This window comes from Polypterus senegalus, chromosome 18, assembly GCF_016835505.1.
Source record: "Polypterus senegalus isolate Bchr_013 chromosome 18, ASM1683550v1, whole genome shotgun sequence".
NCBI classification, from domain to species: Eukaryota; Metazoa; Chordata; class Cladistia; order Polypteriformes; family Polypteridae; genus Polypterus; species Polypterus senegalus.
Genome location: NC_053171.1, coordinates 22,757,229 through 22,778,087, shown reverse-complemented (window position 1 = coordinate 22,778,087; position 20,859 = coordinate 22,757,229). Strand labels below are relative to the sequence as shown.

At 41.3% G+C, this 20,859-nt stretch overlaps 1 protein-coding gene across 1 annotated transcript in view; it reads right to left on the bottom strand.

Moving 5' to 3' along the window:
• Positions 1-20,403, bottom strand: part of gpr132b (G protein-coupled receptor 132b) — a 61,092-nt gene extending 40,689 nt beyond the window's left edge. The window contains exon 1 of the mRNA XM_039741875.1: positions 20,203-20,403. The gene's annotated coding sequence lies outside the window, so the exon portion shown is untranslated. The remainder of the gene's footprint in view (positions 1-20,202) is intronic.
• Positions 20,404-20,859: the final 456 nt, after the last annotated feature.

Genomic DNA, 20,859 nt, shown 5'->3' with positions numbered 1-20,859 from the left:
TAAGGGGTTGAAATGACATTTGCCGTTGCTTAAAACAGATGAGCTTATGTTCTGCAACCGGAAACCCGTAGATGATAATATCATCAAGGTAATTCTGGACACCCGGGAGATGATGGAGAAGGGTTGACAGCAACTTTAGAAACGCGGCTGGAGCTGATGTTAGCCCGTAGGGGGACACGACACAAACGGAACTCTTCGTCGTGTGTTATAAATGCAGTCAGCTCCCTGCTGTCCTCGTGCAAGAGCAGTTGGTGATAAGCGCTTGCAAGACCTTTAATGCAGAATACGGTAGCACCTCGTAACTGAGAAAGCAGTTCGTCAATATGTGGCAGCGGAAAAGAATTAGCAATAACAACCTTATTAGGCTCACGGTGGTCTACACATAAGCGTATATCACCAGATTTCATTTGTGTGACAACTATCAGTGACACACCCGGCGAAACGTCCACAGACTCAGTAATTTCTGCATGAAGCCAGCGGCGCAGTTCAGTCAGTAAAGATATCGGCAAGCGCCTCAAGTTTTACTGCAACAGTGGAACATCTGGCCGGATTCTTACCTTATGTACACACCCTTTAGCACATCCTAGGCCTTTGAATGGAGTGGAAGAAAACTGTAGCACTGGGACTGGTGGAGCAAACGTAGGGCTAAGTAATGTTATTACCTTCGATGCGCATCAAAGACGTAACTAAGTCCAAGCCCACTAAGGGAGCACCGGTTGGCACGCTGAAGAAAGTAGCCGGCACCGTGACAGCTGTGTATGAAACTCGAGCTCGGAGACATCCTGTGACAGTCCTTTCACTTTTAGAATAACATAGCAGACACACAGGAGGAGCAGATAAAATACAAGTGTCTGCTACGTAACCCGCTTAGTAAAATGGATACAGATGAGCCCATGTTAATGGGAAGGCGCTCCGGATACGGTTTAGAATAATTTACTGGAATTGTAACAGTGCCTGAACGTTTTCCAGGCCGATTTGTGTATCACCAGGCTGAAGATTTACATTTACATTTATTTGCTAAGCAGACAACAGAGGTAAACATAAAGGAGTTAACATTAGGCTATAAGGGCCTGATTGTTCAGCAAGTGTACTAGGACAGGTAACAAAAAATGATTGCCACAAGTGAAAAGATGTGATAATTAGTAATTTACAATCTTAATTGCTCAATACAGCTATTAAATTTAAACAACAAATTAACCACCAATATAAAGGATCACAGAGTAAAGGGTTTCTTTTTCTATCAATTACACAGATATTCACAGAACAGAGGGGTCTTCAATTTCTTTTTAAATACACTGAGGGAGTCAGCAGTACATATGGAGGTTGGCAGCCCCCTCTACCACATGGTAAACTACACAGGAAAAGAGTCTGGATTAAGACTTGATGCCAAGCAGAGGTGGCATCACCAGATGCTGTTCACTGGCAGAACTGAGTGGGCAAAAAGGAGCATAGCCACCCCAATTGTCACACTTTTCAGAAAAGACAGATGACTATGAAGATGGCTACTTATTTGCAGCTCCTGCTCCATATTCAATTCTGGTCAACTAATTCTGAGACTTTGTGCAAACTTGGTCAAGCTGCAGTAGAACTTTTCCTGGCCCAATGTGGGTACTTAGGTCAAAAGGACTTGCAAAGTTGGCACACTTCTGTATCTTTATTGTGATGTTTAGATGGCACTGCTAAAGGTTAAAAACCATTGGGCCACCCCAACTGTTACAGTTTCACAAAACTTTATAAAGTTTCGTTTGAGTTTTGCCTAATGTGGGTAACCTGGGTCAAAAGGACTAGTGTGATACGCTCACTCCTACATCTAATGAATGGGATGCACTGTGATGTTTGAACAGCATTGTAAAAGGTTAAAAAGCTCTGGGCCACCCCATTTGTGATGCTTTTGTAAAAATAGATGCTAAGGGACCACGCAGCCGCACACAAAGCAGTCCCAATCCACTAGACTGTGGGAAATGAGTGTCCCTCTATGCTCTTCACAAACATAATTTCCGAATGACTCATTTTTGAATTAGTTGTTTCTCTTAGAAATATAATTGCATGAAAAAAATCAGGGTACTGTGAAAACGAAAGTCGTTAAATTGCTTATACTCCAAATTTAAAACGTTGTGGCTGATGAACTTTTCAAAAGGAAATATTCATGAATTCTATGTAGCCGCCGTAATTAAAACACTACCTGGAAGTGTTTTAAGTCTGTATTTTTTAATAATAGAAAGAATGTCTTAATAAATGTTCACTTTGGCGTATGCTCCTATCTTTTCTTGCTCCACTGCTTCTCACCCTCAGTCCTAGCAGATGAAAGCCTCTTAGACCCTTTAATTTTTTATTCTCGTTTTAATTTTTAGGGTGGTTAATGTGAAAAATATTTTTTTAACAGCCACCCTGCGGTGGGCTTGCACCCTGCCCGGAGTTTGTTTCCTGCCTTGCATCCTGTGTTGGCTGGGGTTGGCTCCAGCAGACCCCCGTGACCCTGTATTTAGGATATAGTGGGTTGAATAATGGATGGATATTTTTTAACAGCAATTTTCATAAGATGTAAAGTAAAATAGCACTTTTTTTTGTTATTGACATAAATCTACAATGAGTAAAAATGCACTTTTAGTTTTAATGCAGAACACAATCCATCTGTTTCATAATGCATGCATCACTATGTAGTTTAATAACTCTGAGTGTGACAGGACAGAGGGACTGGACTTGGCACTGTGCGCAACGCTGGCCCATTCGAGGACCTTTGGTTTGTTTTATGACTAACTCATTCATCGGCCACTTCTCTACACTGCCCAGGTCTTCTGTGAGGGTCCTCGCGTTCCTGGCTGCTTCGTGCCAGTGCCTGCCACACCCAAAGCCACACCCGAGGCTGGCGTGAGGTCACACACCAAGACTGATGGACTTTATACAGCGGGGACACGTTTTCAGAGTGCATCTGTAAACGGTTAACACACATTCCCCTCAGAAGCTGTTTTAATGGCCAGCTTCTCAACCCTTCTCCTTATGGTCATCCTCGGTCAGTTGTGACACGCGGAGCTCTCAGGTCAGGACCCAGGATGCTACATTGTGCATTTACACTTGCATTAATTTGCTTCACAGACGCTTTTATTCAAAACGACTTGCAAAAAATGTCAACATAATCGAGTAACCATCAGTTTGGGGGACTACAGGACAAAGTTGCAAAATTGGTCACCACAAGTGAAGGGACCTGAGTGAGCAGGAAGGAGCCATAGGACCTCCCAAGTGTCCTCCCACTGAATTCAAAGCTTTGAGTTTAGTCTCGGCTGCTACAATGAATTCAATGTGTCAGCTTTCCTTTTGCAGTTCATTTTCGGACCCCCTTCTCAGTTTTTCCCATCTTTTTATCTACATTGTTGCCTTCTTCATTTCTCAGTTACGTTATGATGTGTGTGTTAGTTTAATTAGCTACTCAAAATGCTCATAAGACGGGCCAGTGCGGATATGTGCTTGAGTGTGTCCTGCAGTAAGCTGGTGACCCAAAGCTGCTGACAGACATTTGCTCCTCATGACCCCTAAAGCCAGGCTAAAAAAGACCAACAACCTGATGGGAATGAGCCAAAAAGAATTTACAATTAATCACGTCTTGTTTTTTGTTTCACTCAGTTCTTTATTTTTAGATGCAATGCATTCAGATTTGGTCAGATTTTAATAAATGGTCAGGCTTCCATTTCATGTAACACTTCCTAAATCATGTAAAATTTTATTCAAAACACCACGATTTGTCAGAAGACATGGAACCTTCACTCAGCTGCGGAGGAGTATAGAGAATGCTCATCTTGGAGGTCTACTGGGCCACCCAAGAATATGATCCACCTCCATGGACCTTCCCTCAGCTGTGGAGGGGCACTTTCTGCAGGTTAGGTTGACCATGAAGGTGCAAAGCCCAGGCCCATTGACTAGAATCGGAACACTTCTCTTGGAGCACAACTGGTCTCCTTTAGGATTTGTCCGACCTCCTCAGATCTTCACGCACTTTCAGCCATTTAGGACTTTCATGGTCAAAAAAAACTTATCAAGAAAATGTCAAAGTCCTGTCCCATTTACTACTGTTGGAATACTCCCTTAAGAGGTCTACTGGGCCACCATGGGATTTGCCTGACCACCTTGGACCTTTACTCTCGACTCCACCAATCTTAACCACATAATGAAAATCATAAAATGCGACCCTAACCCTGGACAACTCCAAACTGGCACCAAAGCAAGTGTTCGCAACAGGGAGTGTGTGGGTGTGTGAGTTGGCCCCACATGTGGACTGGATATCATGAAAGAACATCGAGGTTGTTTTTGCAAGACAATTAATCACTACATCTTTAAAGATGGCTTCTCTTAGCTACTGTTTCCCAACCTCTGTAATGTCACAACCCAGTTTTTCACAGGCCAGTGTCCTTGTGACCAGCAGGACAGGGTCCCTGGTGGTTTTCCCAAATGTGAATTTAGCACAGTCACCTGAGTGGGGAGAGTGGGGTGGTCCCCCTCAGTGAAATTAAGCACAATCATCACATTAGAGAAGGGGGCCATGAACGATCGCCAGAGAGTCAGAGCGTTAGATGAATTGAGTACGATCGTCAGAGGGAGGTCATCTAGGATTGGCCACAATCCGCATGCAATACTGCCACTGTGAACTGAGTGCAATCATCGGAGCAGTGGGGAGAATGGGGTTTCATTCGTGGTCAGTCGACTACCACCTGCAATGCCACCACGGCCCACACTGCTCTAGGAGGAGCTACCCCATAACCCTGAATTAGATTAGGCATATTTGAGAATACAGGATTAGGTTACAGTGCTGTGAAAAAGTAAGTACACTCCATGAAAAGGTCTGTGTTCTTTGATATTTTTGCATGTACAGACAGTTGATCTTCATTTGAAAAATACTGATAGAAAGGTGATCAGATTTACCAAATAGCAATGGACTATATTCTTTGAAATCATGCATTCAACAACAGCAATCAGAAACAAAATTGTCTGCTTTAGAAATATCCCATAGTTTCATAGCATCTTTGCCAGTAACACCTTCTTTGTAATGGTTCATTCTGTCCATTGTTCCTTACACAACTCCTTCGACATTGTTCTGAGGGCTTGCTAACAAGTTCTGTCCACTGTAAGTCCCACCTACAGAATTTCTATGCGGTTAAGGTCTGGTCTTTGACTTTGCGATGCCATAACCTCCCATTTCTTCTTTTTCAGACATTCTTTTATGGATTTGCTTGAGTGTTTCTGGGATCTTTACCTTGTTGCAAGTTGCTGTGGTTCAACGTCAGTTATTTCATCGATGGCCTCACATTTTTCTCAAATTCTCTCTAGTACAACATGGAATGTGTGGTTGACTCTATGATGGCAAACTGATCAGGCCCCTAGGTAGCAAAAGCAACCCCAAACCAAAATGCTTCCACCATGGTGCTTTACACAACTGAAATGAGGTTCTTTTGGTCAAAGGCAGTTTTTGGCTTTCACCAAACATGACGGCTAGCATTGTAACCAAACAGCTATACCTTCTAGAGTATGTTATTCCAGTTAGTGCTACTCTTCATGTAGGCGTTGTCTGGTTAACTTCAGTCATGCACTTCTATTCGTTTTGATAGTCTTCTTCCTTCCTGACTTCGCACACATTGCAAGGTTGTGTGGTCTCTTTCAGACCGCTGACTCACTGCACTTTGCTGTTGACTGAAGCATGACTTGCCTGAAAATTACCCCGGTGATCTTCAAGACTTTGGTGAGACAACCTGACCTGATTAGATGGCAAAGTGGTATGAAAATTTCTCAATTTTTGGATGATCTTTCTGACAGCATGTAGACTGCTTACAATTTGCTTGGAAATGACTTCAAAGCTCTTTGCAGACTCTTTGGTATCAAAAATGCTTCTTCTGGGGACTTCAGCGATCTCTACTTTAATCTTCACAGAAAACGGCCACACACCTCAAATCGCTAAGAGCAAACCAAATCACAAACATATGCAGTGCTTTCAGGCAGTTTTCAGACCATTTCACTTTTTATGCATTATATGTTGCAGCCTTTGGCTAAAATCCTTTAAATTTATCTTCTTGCATCATCAAATGACATTCAATACCCCAGAATGACAAAGTGAAAAGAGAATTTTTGAGATTTATGCAAATTTATTAAACATAAAATATAATGACAAAAGTATTCAGATTCTTAGCTGAAGCCCTTCTGGCAGCCTTCTTCGGTCTGACGTGACAAGCTTCACACACCAGGATTTGGGGATTTTTCTGCTGTTCTTCTCTGCAGATTGTCTCAAGGTTTGTCAGGTTGGATGGAGACCATCAGAGTTCAGCTGTTTTCAGGTCTCTGCAGAGATTTTCAATTAGGTTTTAGACTGGAAACTCAAAGACATTCTCAAAATTGTCCTTAAACCACTCCTGGTATCTTTGCTTTGTGCTTAAGGTCATCGCCCTGTTGGAAGTTAAACCTCCAGCGCAGTCTGAGGTCCAGAGCACTCTACATGATTCAGGATATCTCCATACTTTGCTCCATTCAGCTAAACCCTGACTCATCCCCCAGTCCCTAATGCCAAAAAACAAGCCCACAGCATGATGTTGCTGCCACCACGCTTCGCTGGAATGGTACGGCACAAGTGATGAACGTTGCTTGGCTTCCCCCTGATGTGACACCTAAAATTAAGGCCAAGCGGTTCAATCTTATTTTCTCAACCCAGAAAATGTTGTTTCTTATACTCCAGTGATTCCCAACGTGGGGCGCAATTTGATTTTTTTAGTGGGGCAATTTGAGAATTTAGGTACGTTAAATAATTTATAAAATGAAAAAACAGAAATTCACTGTTAAAAATTATAGAAAAACTAAACAAATATTTTTCATTTTTACAGAGACATTAATATATTTATATAAATATAGAAGGGATGGTAAAGAACCCTTCAATTCAGTGGTTCTCAAACTGTGGCCCCCCAGGCTGCAGAGTAACAAAAAGTGGACACAAAGTGAAAAAAAGAAAACATGAAATCAAAACAAATGAACTTAAACTACATTCTGATACTAGAAAAATAAATATAGAGATTGATAAATGTTAAGTAGGTATAATAAAATATGCATCTATGATATATCATTAATTAAAAACAAACAAATTGGCATTAGTGGGCTCCTTTCAAAAAACGTTAGGGGGGTGCAATTAAAACTGTTTTGAAAACTCGGGTCGCAAACACGTAAAGGTTGAGAAACGCTGACTTAATTTATGATTTGACAACCAACTTGGGTTTTCCTACTTAGAAATCGTTTTAACCATTAAAATAATATGAATTGTAACCATGATTATAAACTTTTGCAATATAACAAAAATATAAAATGATCAAAATATTACAGAAAAAACTGTCATTAAAGTTATTTTATAGTTATGAATATCACGTCTCTTATTATATGTTTTCAAAACTGTATTTGTTGCATTTTCATATTACTTCATCCATCCATCCATCCATTATTCAACCCACTGTATCCTAACTGCAGGGTCACGGGGGTCTGCTGGAGCCAATCCCAGCCAACACAGGGCGCAAGGCAGGAAACAAACCCCAGGCAGGGCGCCAGCCCACCGCAGATATTACTTCATATTATATATATATATTTTTTTTAACAATTTCTTAGTTATTTCTTTGTCAGTAACTCAACTATCCTTTCCCTCTTTTGTTTCCATGTTCTTTGGAAGCTTGTTTAGACCAAATTAATGACATTATGGGCTTCCTCCACGTGAGTAGGAGTTCACTTTTTGAATAAGTAATAATAAGAATAAGGGGGACATCATGATTTTAGAGAGGCCTAGGTGGGGCATGGCCAAAAAAAGGGTGGGAACCACTGTTATAGTCTGACAGTCCTTTATGTGTCTTTTGCAAACTCTAAGCGGGTTATCGTGTGTCACCTGCAGGCTACTCTACCATAAAGCTCAGATTAGTGGAGTGTTGCAGTGGTGCTTGTCCTTCTGGAAGTTTCTTCTATCTCTAAACAGGTTCTCCGGAGCTCACCCAGAGTGACCACTGGGTTCTTGTTCACCTCTCTTACCAAGGCCCATCTCCCATGGTTGCTCAGTTTGGAGCTATAAACGAGTTTTGGTTGTTCCACAGATCTTTTATTTAAGAAGTATGGAGGCCACTGAGCTTTTGGGAACCTTCAATGATGCAGACATTTTTCTGTAGTTTTATGCAGGTCTGTTTCTTGACACAATCCCATCTCTAAGCTCTGCAGGCAATTCCTTCAAGTTTAGGGCTCAGTTATGGGACCCTCCATAGACCAGGGGTGTGCTGCCATTCACTAGTGGGCTCCAAAACAAGGAGCGGAAACATCTCGACGATGATCGACAGAATGGGAGCCAGATTTCAAATGTCATAGCAAGGGGTCTGAATATTTGTGTCAATGTGATGTTTCAGTTTATTATTTTTAGTAAATTGGCAAACATTTCTAAAATCCTGTTTTTGCTTCGTCATTCTGGATATTGAAAAAAATTAAATGAATTTCGGCACAAGGCTGCAACATAATAAAATGTGTACAAAGTGGTGGCCCGAATACCTTCTGAAGGCACAATACATATAATAATATATAATAATGGATGGATCGATGGATATTATTAATTATTATTATTAATAATTATATTAATAATTGTAATATATACAATTTATATAAGGCAGGACTCTCCCAGTTACTCTCTAAAGATGTTCCAGTCATTTCCATCTGATTCAAATTTTAGGCATTTGGTGCACTGATTTAGGTAGAGATACAACAACTTGTTCTGTAAGATTAAATTGTATTTCTGATTGACAAAACAGTATGAGTGCCAAATGTGACATTTCAAAGTTGCTTTTAAAAATTAGACCACCTTTATCTATCAGTATTATTATCATGGCGATTCTAAAATCATTAAAAAAAACGTTTACATGGAGTAAATTTGCTTTCTCACACCACTTTGCATGTTACAAGGAGTGCACTTTGTTCTTCGTCTAATTAATGTTCACCTATCAAGAGCTCCACTTTGTCATCTACACCCCCAAACTATGGTAATTAGGCAATTAGGGGCACACCATTTGTCACACCAGCCCATCATCACAGCAGAAGCACATGCTGCATACTGAAAATGGATCGAGGAGACAATAGAAGTGCAGGATCAGATTAATATTTCATCAGCCATTAAAACCCAGACAGGAGGCTGGTGGCTTGAAAGCCTGCCGTCTTCGATTTTCTCTTTTTATTGTTACTTTTGGGGGATTGCTTGCTTGTTCCTTTTGGGCTAAACTCTGGAATTGTAAATGGCTGTTTGTCTTATTAATAATGGCCGCACAGTAAACGCTCCATGTGCATGTCGCTTGCCTCTTGTCAGCTTTGATCTTATTATCTGGGGTTCTCTTTTATCCAAATCGGCGTACAAACCCCAACGCGTGTCTCTATTAGAAAGGCACCCCTTTTGCTGAGTTGAAGACACGAGTCAGGTTTGATCTTTTGCTGTATTTAATCCATTTAATTAGGTGAATTACTGCAGCTACAAGAAGGCATGCCGGTCATATCCATGAGTGTGAATTCGCTCGATAATTAGCTTTGTGGCAAGTGCCACAGGCAGGATTAAATTGTAGGAGTTTCAGGTTTACATAGTATAAAAAAGGTCATTATTATTTACAAAATATCCATCTGAATCAATAGTACTGGGGTGTTGTACCGTGTTAGCCATTATGGATGTAATGAGAAGTCAAGCAAAATGACACCTCTTATTGGATAACTAAAAGACTACAATATGCAAGCATTCTGGCAACTCAGGCCCCTTCTTCAAGCAATATTGTAATGTTTTTAGTTGGCCAATAAGAGGTGTCATTTTGCTCGACTTCCCGTTACACCAAAATCAGTTAAAATAAGTCCAGCCGTCCATTCGTTCATTAGTTTCTTTTTTGTCTGTCGCTCTGAAGTGATTGCGCAGGCGCAGAGCGCTGTGGAGAATTGTCAGTTAAAATACAATTACAGATTATACTAATTACTAAATTTAGAACATGTACATATTTAATATATGTGTTATATTGAATTCACCTGTTTCGCTGTATGCACAATCGACTTTACAGTCCGCTGGCCCCAAGAATGGATCAGCTGAGGAGACCACCAGAGGACGAACAGTCACCGGCAACGGGAAAACATTCCCAGCCTGTGCTCGGGCGTATTATTATTATTATTATTATTGTGTGAGCGGGTGTTAAGAGTCCGCTACTCTCCTTACCAGAATTCGGCGTCCGTTCTTCTTTGCTTGCGGGCGACCCCGGTAGCGAAGCCGACTGAGTATTCGATGTGTGGAAAGGCACAAAGAGATGGTCACCCGAGTCTTGTGGACTAATCGCCAGTTAAGTTTATTTCTTTAATAATACAACTGTGGAGATACCGCACTGAGCTACACAAATAACTTTTCTTTTTTTTCTCCCAACTCCACCCACCAAATTTCTCCTCCCTTAAACAATCAATCAATTAACTTTATTGGAATTTCCTGATATGAACTCCTGATAACATTATTATTATTATTTTAATGTCAAATGTCCATATTTTATACCCGCATTTTATCGCGTCGTACTGGAGCCTATCCTGACGACCAATGGCTTTAGGACAAAAGCAGCCTGTCCAACGTCTACAGCGTGACTCTGTTGGGGGGTCAACGTGCCTCTGCAACATGTGTGTATTTTTAGCGAGTGATAAACAAATGGAGAGGACAAATTTCACATCGACAGTAGGCGCAGCGGCAACCGAGCAGGCAAGGTGGCTGCTATATCTGAGAGCGCGTCGCTCCTTTTGTAAGAAATCCAAAAATTTAAAACAGAAATTCAAAATTTTCTTCTTCACTATATGCGCATCTTCTCTCTGATCCCAAATTTAAGAGCTTCTTTGAAACCAAAACAATAAATGACCAACGAGATTTATCCTTCTAAATTATGTTTGTTGCTGCACACCCTTGATTTGAAGTATCGGCCTACTGTATACTGCGTATATAAAGTGTGCTTGTGTGTGTTTGTGTGTATTATACACACACTTCGGGCCAATCATTGTGTGAAAGTTATCATTTTTTCCAGTCTAATTTGAAAGATTTACGTTAACCGGCGACTTTATAGACCTGAGTCATTCGCGGGTGGATTTGTTGTCCCCATTTGGGATCGATACATTTGCGACCCCGAATGAGGCTCTGCAAGTTCAGAACGGGGGGCTTGTTGGTTCAGTCAGAAGGGCTGGGCCCGCTGGTGCCGCCATCTCCTAGCCCGAGAGTCTCAAGTCCGATGTCGGGTCATTTCTCTGTGTACGGTTTGCTCGCGTTTTCCCATACTGACAGTATACGGCTTACTGTGTGCGAGTGTGCCTGGCGAGGGGCAGCTTCCTGCCTTGTGCCAGATGCTCCCAGGATATGCTCCACACTCTTAAAATGAGGCTAGGGATCTGCACTGGCAGTCGGAAGGTTGCCGGTTCGAATCCCGTAAATGCCAATAGGGACTCTGGTCTGTTGGGCCCTTGAGCAAGGCCCTTAACCTGCAATTGCTGAGCGCTTTGAGTAGTGAGAAAAGCGCTATATAAATGCATAGAATTATTATTGAATTAGTTCTTCAAAGGCACTTTATTAGGTTGGGTGGTGTGGTTTCTCGTAGAACCATTGCTTCACAAAGAAGATTGAATTGGTTCTTTGGGCTTTGAAAAGGTTCTTAATGTGTTGATAAAACAAATCAGAAACCCACTGGTATTTCACGAGCCTGTTATCTGTTACAGATCCCAATAAACAAAGATTATTCCCCACAACATTGAGTTCTTTTGGGAGTCAACATCGCTCTGAAGACTTTAAGAGTGCAGTTCTCGGTTATAGCCAATAAGGAACATACTGGCGGGTTTAAAAAATGGACACGAGCATCCCATTCGTTTATTTGCATACCTTTTAATATAACACGAATCTTTTCTGAAATGTCCGTTTAATTGTTCTGCACGTTAAATGTCTTTCAGTAGTCACAAGTCAGAAAAATGTGCCGATGTCTGTTGGATATTTTTACTATTCAGACGCTCGTTTGAAAATTAGACTTTTATCTTCATTTTTCCTTTTGTAATGACAGCTGGGCAAGTTTTGGATTTTATATCTTCCAGAATTGGGTGTTTTGAAGAAACTGAAACTGTCACATACATGTTTGACTGCAATTAATATTTAGAAAGACATTTGTTAAGAGATCTAATCAGGGGAAGGGAACATTCTGATCAGCCGTAACTGTATTTTGTTCTCGATAATCAAAACAGCAGGCAGACAGGACATTCATCCTTCCTCTCAAAATAAATAAATGAATGAATTAAATAAACAGAAAATAGCCCCAATTGTCTAAAAGACCGAATACATCCACTTTCCAACTTCTCATAATACAGTAGATTAGATAAACTTTATTAAACCCAAGGGAAGTCAAGCAAGATGTTATCCAGTATCAAAAGTGTTGTGAAAATATACATTACGTATAAAAGATATGGGTGACAGGGCCTGCAGATCAGCTGACTCAATTCATTCTTTTCAAAAAACAATTCCAGGCAAGATGCCTGAAGAAGGGGCCTGAGTTGCCCCAAAAGCTTGCATATTGCAGTCTCTCTAGTTGGCCAGTAAGAGGTGTCATTTTGCTTGACTTCCTTCATTACATCCAGAATGGCTAACACGGCACAACACCATAGTACTACAAAAAAACAAATTAAAACTCCTCTATTCAGGAAGGCTTTTAACCTCACCTAAATTTCTGTCCCTTCTTTGAGTTTGGCAGGGTAACTTGTGTGTGTGTGGATTATAACGACGTTATTTGTTAGGCTTTTCTTCTAGTGTTGAATGTAGTATTTTTATGGTTCATCTTTTATGAATGCTGTGTATATCCTGTATCTGTTTTAGTGTTCTTTTCAGGAAACATTTGTATCTGATGTAACATTTACGTGCTATATCATTATGAAACTATGCGCCTTGGGCATGGTAAAGGCGTTATATAAATCAAACGTATTATTATCCATCCATCCATCCATTACTCAACCTGCTGTGTCCTAACTACAGGATCACGGGGGGCTGCTGGAGCCAATCCCAGCCAACACAGGGCGCAAGGCAGGAAACAAACTTCTCATTTCATCTATAATGGCTAACACGGTACAACACCTATACTACTTCTTAAACCCAAAGGAAAATTTAGATGCATACAGCAGCAGAAACGTAAAAAACGAGGATACAGACTCACAAAACAAATAATACAGCCAGTCAATCAATTTAGACAGATAAATTAATACATAAATAAATGTATATTATGCAGAAATTGCAAAAAAACCTAAAACAGTACCAGCATTTATAGTTTGGGTTGTCGGGAGGAAGCACTGAATTGTTTAATATTGCAGTGAGCAGAAAAATTATATTACACTATTCGATATACACTCACCTAAAGGATTATTAGGACCACCATACTAATACGGTGTTTGACCCCCTTTCGCCTTCAGAACTGCCTTAATTCTACGTGGCATTGATTCAACAAGGTGCTGAAAGCATTCTTTAAAAATGTTGGCCCATATTGATAGGATAGCATCTTGCAGTTGATGGAGATTTGTGGGATGCACATCCAGGGCACGAAGCTCCCGTTCCACCACATCCCTAAGATGCTTTATTGGGTTGTGATCTGGTGACTGTGGGGGCCATTTTAGTACAGTGAACTCATTGTCATGTTCAAGAAACCAATTTGAAATGATTCGAGCTTTGTCACATGGTACATTATCCTGCTGGAAGTAGCCATCAGAGGATGGGTACATGGTGGTCATGAAGGGATGGACATGGTCAGAAACAATGCTCAGGTAGCCCGTGGCATTTAAACGATGCCCAATTGGCACTAAGGGGCCTAAAGTGTGCCAAGAAAACATCCCCCACACCATTACACCACCACCACCAGCCTGCACAGTAGTAACAAGGCATGATGGATCCATGTTCTCATTCTGTTTACGCTAAATTCTGACTCTACCATTTGAATGTCTCAACAGAAATCGAGACTCATCAGACCAGGCAACATTTTTCCAGTCTTCAACTGTCCAATTTTGTTGAGCTCATGCAAATTGTAGCCTCTTTTTCCTATTCGTAGTGGAGATGAGTGGTACCCAGTGGGGTCTTCTGCTGTTGTAGCCCATCCGCCTCAAGGTTGTGCGTGTTGTGGCTTCACAAATGCTTTGCTGCATACCTCGGTTGTAACGATTGGTTATTTCAGTCAAAGTTGCTCTTCTATCAGCTTGAATCAGTCGGCCCATTCTCCTCTGACCTCTAGCATCAACAAGGCATTTTCGCCCACAGGACTGCCACATACTGGATGTTTTTCCCTTCTCACACCATTCTTTGTAAACCCTAGAAATGGTTGTGCGTGAAACTCCCAGTAACTGAGCAGATTGTGAAATACTCAGACCGGCCCGTCTGGCACCAACTACCATGCCACGCTCAAAATTGCTTAAATCACCTTTCTTTCCCATTCTGACATTCAGTTTGGAGTTCAGGAGATTGTCTTGACCAGGACCACACCCCTAAATGCATTGAAGCAACTGCCATGTGATTGGTTGATTAGATAATTGCATTAATGAGAAATTGAACAGGTGTTCCTAATAATCCTTTAGGTGAGTGTACGTTTATATTACGATGTGTGAGTGGCATACTTTCACCTCAGGTTTCCAGAAAAGCAGCTTTATTGTTGTCAATACAGGAATATTGTCAGAGCATTTATCCAAACGGGAGCTGTCACTTCAGCACACACAAACTCAGTAAGCACGTAGTGGCGTTGACATCACCCTGCACGATTTCCCTTTTTCTGCTTACAAGAACATGCAGTCTTCCTCTGACAGAAGACATGAAGCGAACACACGGTTTTAAATTTGCGGGCAACAGACGTGTTACGCGGGAAGCCTGCGAACTTGCAGTTGTACCGACAGCGGACAACCAGTCCCTGTCTGCTTTCACCGAGTGTCGGCGCTTTACAGCGCTGGTGGGGGCTTGTCGGGGTCTCGAAAATCATATTGACTTTAGCTCAAGAAACGCTAAGGGGGCTCCTTTATACCAACAACAAGACTGGAACTGCCAAGTTAGACGTTTTCTCTTTTTCAAATGTCTTCCTTTTTAGTCATTGTGTTCAGACCATGGTATGTGGGTCTGTGTGTGTACGTTTGCAGTTGTGAGTATGCGAAACACAGGGTTTATTCTTGTATTATTTATTTATTAATGTATTATTTATTTGTCTTCTTAAAGCTACTGAGTTAACAAAGCTATTGTAATAATCATAACCCACATATCTTTTCCATACGAACAACTCTAAACCTACTTTTGTTCATCCCTTCGTGTGTGTATACATGTGTATATTGTAGTGACCCAGCAGCCAGCGCTGGGTCATGATGCATTGTGGGTAATTTATGTAAAGTTTACTGTTGTGTTAAATTAGCAAGGCAATCGAATTATTGTTTCCTGTTGTAATTGTTGTATGTGTTTGTGTTCAACTGGAGGGGTGGATTTGGGTTATTGCCGTCCGGGGTTATTAAATTGTAAATAGTTACCATCAATGAGAAAGATGGTTTCGTTAATGACTTTGGCAATGACTTTGCAATGAGATGGAGCTTTGTTTTCTGACTATCTGCACTAATAAAGAGATACAACAGGACAGAGCTGTGTATTGCTAAGATTTCACCTAAGCAATGATTGTCGAGACACTCGGAGTCGTGCGGTGTATGGGACACGAATGCTCGCTTGCTTAATGAGCTAGGTATAGCTGCGTGCAATGGCGCTGGCATTCCGCTGGCCGACCAGCTTGGGGAAAACATTAAGACTCAACCACGGGTCGCTACAATATATACATGCTGTATGTGCATAGGCCAGATCATGATCTGATACTTGGATGGTTCCTACAGGTAACGCTTGCGGCTGGTCGGCAGACATCTATGATCTGCTTCTCGCAACTGAGAAGACGTGGCTGATGTCTGCCGATCAACCACAAGCGTTACCTGGAGGAACCACCGAAATATCAGAGCGTGATCAGACCTAGTGATAACTCCAATCTACACCCTGTCAAGTAAGCGAACAAGCCGCGTGGCGCAACGGCTCTCAGGCCATGGCGCTGACGTCCAACGTTCAATCCCAACAAGGGGAAACAAAAGTGCGTACACCTGACAGGTCTAATGTGAGATATGTAACCCACGCGTTGTGTACTCTTTGTATTATTTGACAGGTACTCTATAATACATGAGCTTTACTTAGCTTTTTCTAGTTACTTTGACTTTTATATTTCTTCGATGTCACATTAATACAATTGATTTATGTTGAAACAAAGCCATCAGAATAATTCTTTCAAAAGAGGCATAATCCGTCTCGGCGACAGTTTTCATTACACACTTAATCTTACTCATAACATGGCATTCCCATTTTCCCTAAACACAGTTAAATTAAGTGGATTTCACGTTTTGTGTGCACAGCTATCCCATATTTGCATAAAAGGTGATTATTTTACATAAATATCCGCCCCTTTTGTTAACAACACGTAACCAGAGACTGACTTGTTACCCGAATGCGGGGGTTTTTATGGGCTTGTGGAAGCCGATCTAGTATACTTTTTGACACATTTTGATCATCCTATACATCAGAAAAGCGTCTTTTTCTTTGTTTTCAATACAAAAATGTAATTCATGTTACGATTATATTAAAAATTCAATAAACCAAAATGGAACTTGTTTAAAGTATGAGTTAATAAGTGAACCGACTGCACGCTTCACCGGAGTTTATTATACTGAAACACAGTCTACGATTTTCATTAATATTCAGCTGGATTGACTTAAGAAATGTATGTACCTTCAGGTAAAAAGACAATGTTTAATAAATATGTGTACTTGAAGATTAATGAAAAGAACTCTGTTGGTTTAATTCTACCATTCTACACAAAGACACTCGTTTAATTCATCTTAACTGTGTTATGTTTTCCGAAGACTGTGACTGCATCAACTTAAAAGAATGTTTTATTTTAAAAGTACTCTAATTATGTAGAACTACTGTCCATAATTGAAAGGATTTTAGTTAGCTTTTTTTTGAGTGTATTCAGTTCCATAAATAACCCTGAATGGATCGTAAAGGATTCGTGAACTACTAACAGGTTCCTGCAAGGACTCGATGCTACGTACAGTAATACAGCTCAGTGTTTCATGATGTGTCAGTACCCTGCTAGACATGAAAGACTTTTGTTCTGTCCAGCCTTCTTCAGACAGAATCAATTCCAGGTGTGAAGAACCCTTCCCAGAATGAAATGTTTCTGCGAGGATCCACACAATTCATTAAAGCGCGATTTTCAAACCGTTATCTAAAAGTGAACTTGTGAACTACGTAATCAGCAAGTGTGTCAGCCTGAAAAAATCTGTAAAAGGCAGACGGGCTGCTGACAGGATCCTCTGGGAGAACACCTTCGGATGACGGACCTACTGCTGAAGACATGGAGCTGCTCCGGTGAATCGCTGCAGATCAGCAGGAACAGATTATTTATGGCAGTCCACGTACAAGAAGAGGGTTAACCGCCGACTTCAATTAATTCCAGGTATAAATGGAGCAAAATAATAACAGACAAGCCCATCTATGCTTTAGTCTCGGCATTAGCCGCTTTGATACTCCGCCGCCACAAAGCCTCCATTCGCACAGCCGTCGCCCCGAGCCTAACAACACGTCCGCCATTCAAAGCCTTCAGACTGTCAACAGACAGGACAACGTAGGTGCCGGGCCTCTTTCACCCTTGGCAGGCGGACACCTCCAGTCGATGATTAAAAGCACAAAACGTAAAGCTATAGCACTCAATGTCTTGGTTGAATACATCAGGAGATGCAGCCCCCTTAAAGAGACAGAGCCGCCGTCGAATGACCTCATTATTAGCTGGCATCCATTCTTGGCCTGTCTTCTCTTATTATAATCATGCCAGTTTACTCTGAATCTGTAACGCCTTAAAACCTTTCCATTTACAAAGCACCCATCATCTTTTCCCGTTTTCTGAATTTTTAAAATGGCATTTGCCAAATGTATTGCCACCTCCGTTTTTGATGTTTATGATTCATATGAGGGTTGTAAGGAAAAACGATTTTTTTTTTTTCAACAAATCAAGCGTGTAAAGCTGACGACAGGGCAATGGTGCCTCCACCTCAAGGATCTACGTTATCTGTGTGAACTTTGCACGTTCTCCCCGTGCAGATTTACCTCAGGTTTCTTAACGGCTGTTTAGGGTCACTTCACGGGGATGTGTGGTTCCTCTTATAGCCATTGGCTTGACAATTCTTGGAACAGTTTTCATTTTAAGGTTCCTAAAATTTCAATGAAATTTTTAATGTCTAGTAGTTAGGATACAGAGCAAGAAAACCTGAAGTTAGCCCATGTTATACTGTAAGTAGTAGTGAGTCATTTTAAAATCAGAAAACCATTGTTATTTCACAAATCTGTCGTCGTCGATTTTTAGGGATCTAAAAGGTTCTTCTTTCTGGAACGTTATTGTGACCCAAAAACGGTCCCACTATATGACATCGCACTGAAGACCCGCTGTGGCACCTTTACTTTAAGAGCATGCATTCTGGACTGGCACACTTGTACCCCGTTACCAGTATTGGCTCTGACGACCCCGGCTTGCATTTAAGAACATATTCTTAAAAAGCTGCCTGTCGGTGTGACCCTAAAACTGTAATCTCCGGCCATGAAGATGAGAAAGTCTAATGTTATACTTCGCAGAGGGGACTTTAAAACGGTTATGACGGCACCTTCTCGTCTTGTCAAAACTGTTTGACACTCCCGAGCATTGGAAGTCACATATAAATAAACAACACAATAACAAGTAAAGAAGTGAAAAGACCTATAAACACGTACAGTTGGACACATTTCAATAACAATATTTTTTAATGCAGGGTGTGTTTCAGTTATAAAGATCAAACTAAAATAAACATCCATTCTCATTTCTTTAATTTTTCCAAAACCTCTTATCAAGTTCATTGTACTTGAAGACAATAAAGAAATAATTCAAGTTCACGTCAGGATCTTATTTTGACTGCAAATGAAGAAAACTGATGCTGAAAAGCGGGCGCCCAGCAGTTAGTGCTTCTGTTGCTTTCAAAGGTTTCCTCGGCCCCAAAGCAGGGTTTAAAGGGGCTCCTAAAATGGATGGACTGATTAATGTGCGCGGGGTGCTGCGTGTAGATCTACAGTACGTCAGCACTGAGAGGACATTCGGACCACAAGCAGATTGAAATTGAGCTGTCCGTACTCAAACTACTGAAGCTATACTGCGCATCATCGTAAACCACAGGACTAATAAAAAAAAACAAAAAACTGATATATTTTGGTAGCAAAACATTTTAGGCCAGTCATTACAGTACTTAGATTTGAAGTTTTGCCGCGATTTACGGGAGGATGGCTTATTTTCAATAGGTATTCGTGCCAGTCAAACGATTTTCATTACCCAATTCTGCTCTTGTGGCACATCCGAGGATTTTCATACCATCCGGGTCGGTGGTGGCGGGGTTTTTGGTTATCATCGACCACAAAAGAACGAAATGTTTCGAATTCAAATGGCAAAATGACATCCGTGGAAGGTAAAAGGCTCATGGTCGGTGTTGGGAGATTTCAGGGAGGGGTGACAAATCCAAATAAAATAAATTGTACATTGATCCAAAACCATGGCAGCAGATGCCTTTGTGCCAGACCCCTTAATAATTAAACACTGTCTGGATGGCACCCTATCGAGAAAACGTACACTGAGATATGAAACCGATCGCACTTGATTTATTTTAGTTTGATTTGTATCCGGTATTAAAAAAAAAAAGCGCACAAGCAAGAGAAACGTAGAATTGGGTAATAAAAGATCGATTTAGCGATCTACCCTAGTAGTGTAGATGTACCCTGAGCTACGCTCACCGCACCTTTGGACAAGCAGCAGCCAGCCGTGGTCTTCTCCTGCAGGCGCCGGCTCCGGTACTGAAGACGGCGGCCCCACATCACGCCTCACATCGGCTTGTTTCAGGTCAGGCTAATGCTACACAGTGCGCGCATCTCACGTCACTTGACGACCCTTTCTTTCTCTATTTTTTAATCTTCTTCCTCCTCTTAAAAATTCATAGATAACGGTTGTGCGAGCACGTTTCTTCACGGGTCGAGGAACAGCGAGCACACCGCGCGTCTTAAATTTTGCACAAAAAGAATTTCAGACTCACCGTTTTGTGAAAAGCATCATTAAAGCGCTCCTCTGGGACCCATTATGATCTTCCGACAGGTGATCGATTTGTTTAAAGAATTCTTCTCTTCCGAGGGCTGACAATCGTAATGCGGGGTTTGTCCTGAAAACGGCCTCAGTGAAAGCGAATGCCGCGTGCGAGTGAGAACAGACGGGCTACGCCAGCCGGGCGGGGCTTCTCAAACTTCCTCTGCTTATTAAGACCTCGATCACGGTAAGATCCATCGCTACTAGAAACAATTAGCATTATTTTGAAACAGACAATATTTCATAAATTATAACGCAAGGGCTTGCTTTTCCTTAAAGATATTAAAAATGGAAATGCTTCGGCGTTCTCAAAGGGAAAGCCCTGAAACAGATACTGCTTTTAAGACGTATGTCTTTAAAATGTGATACGATAACACTCTAGAACTGCCCGCAGAACTGCACAAGTGGATTAGCTAACATTAAAAATAATATTAAAAATCAAACTAAAGGGAAACCTAGTTAGTCATTTTCTAACCCAGTTAATCCAGAACAGGGTTGCGGGGTCTGGTGAAGCTAACCCCATATAGGATAGAGTGCAAGGCAGGAACAAAGCCTGGACAGGGCGTCCGTCCATCGCAGGGCAAACTCAAGCACATCCACACACACACAC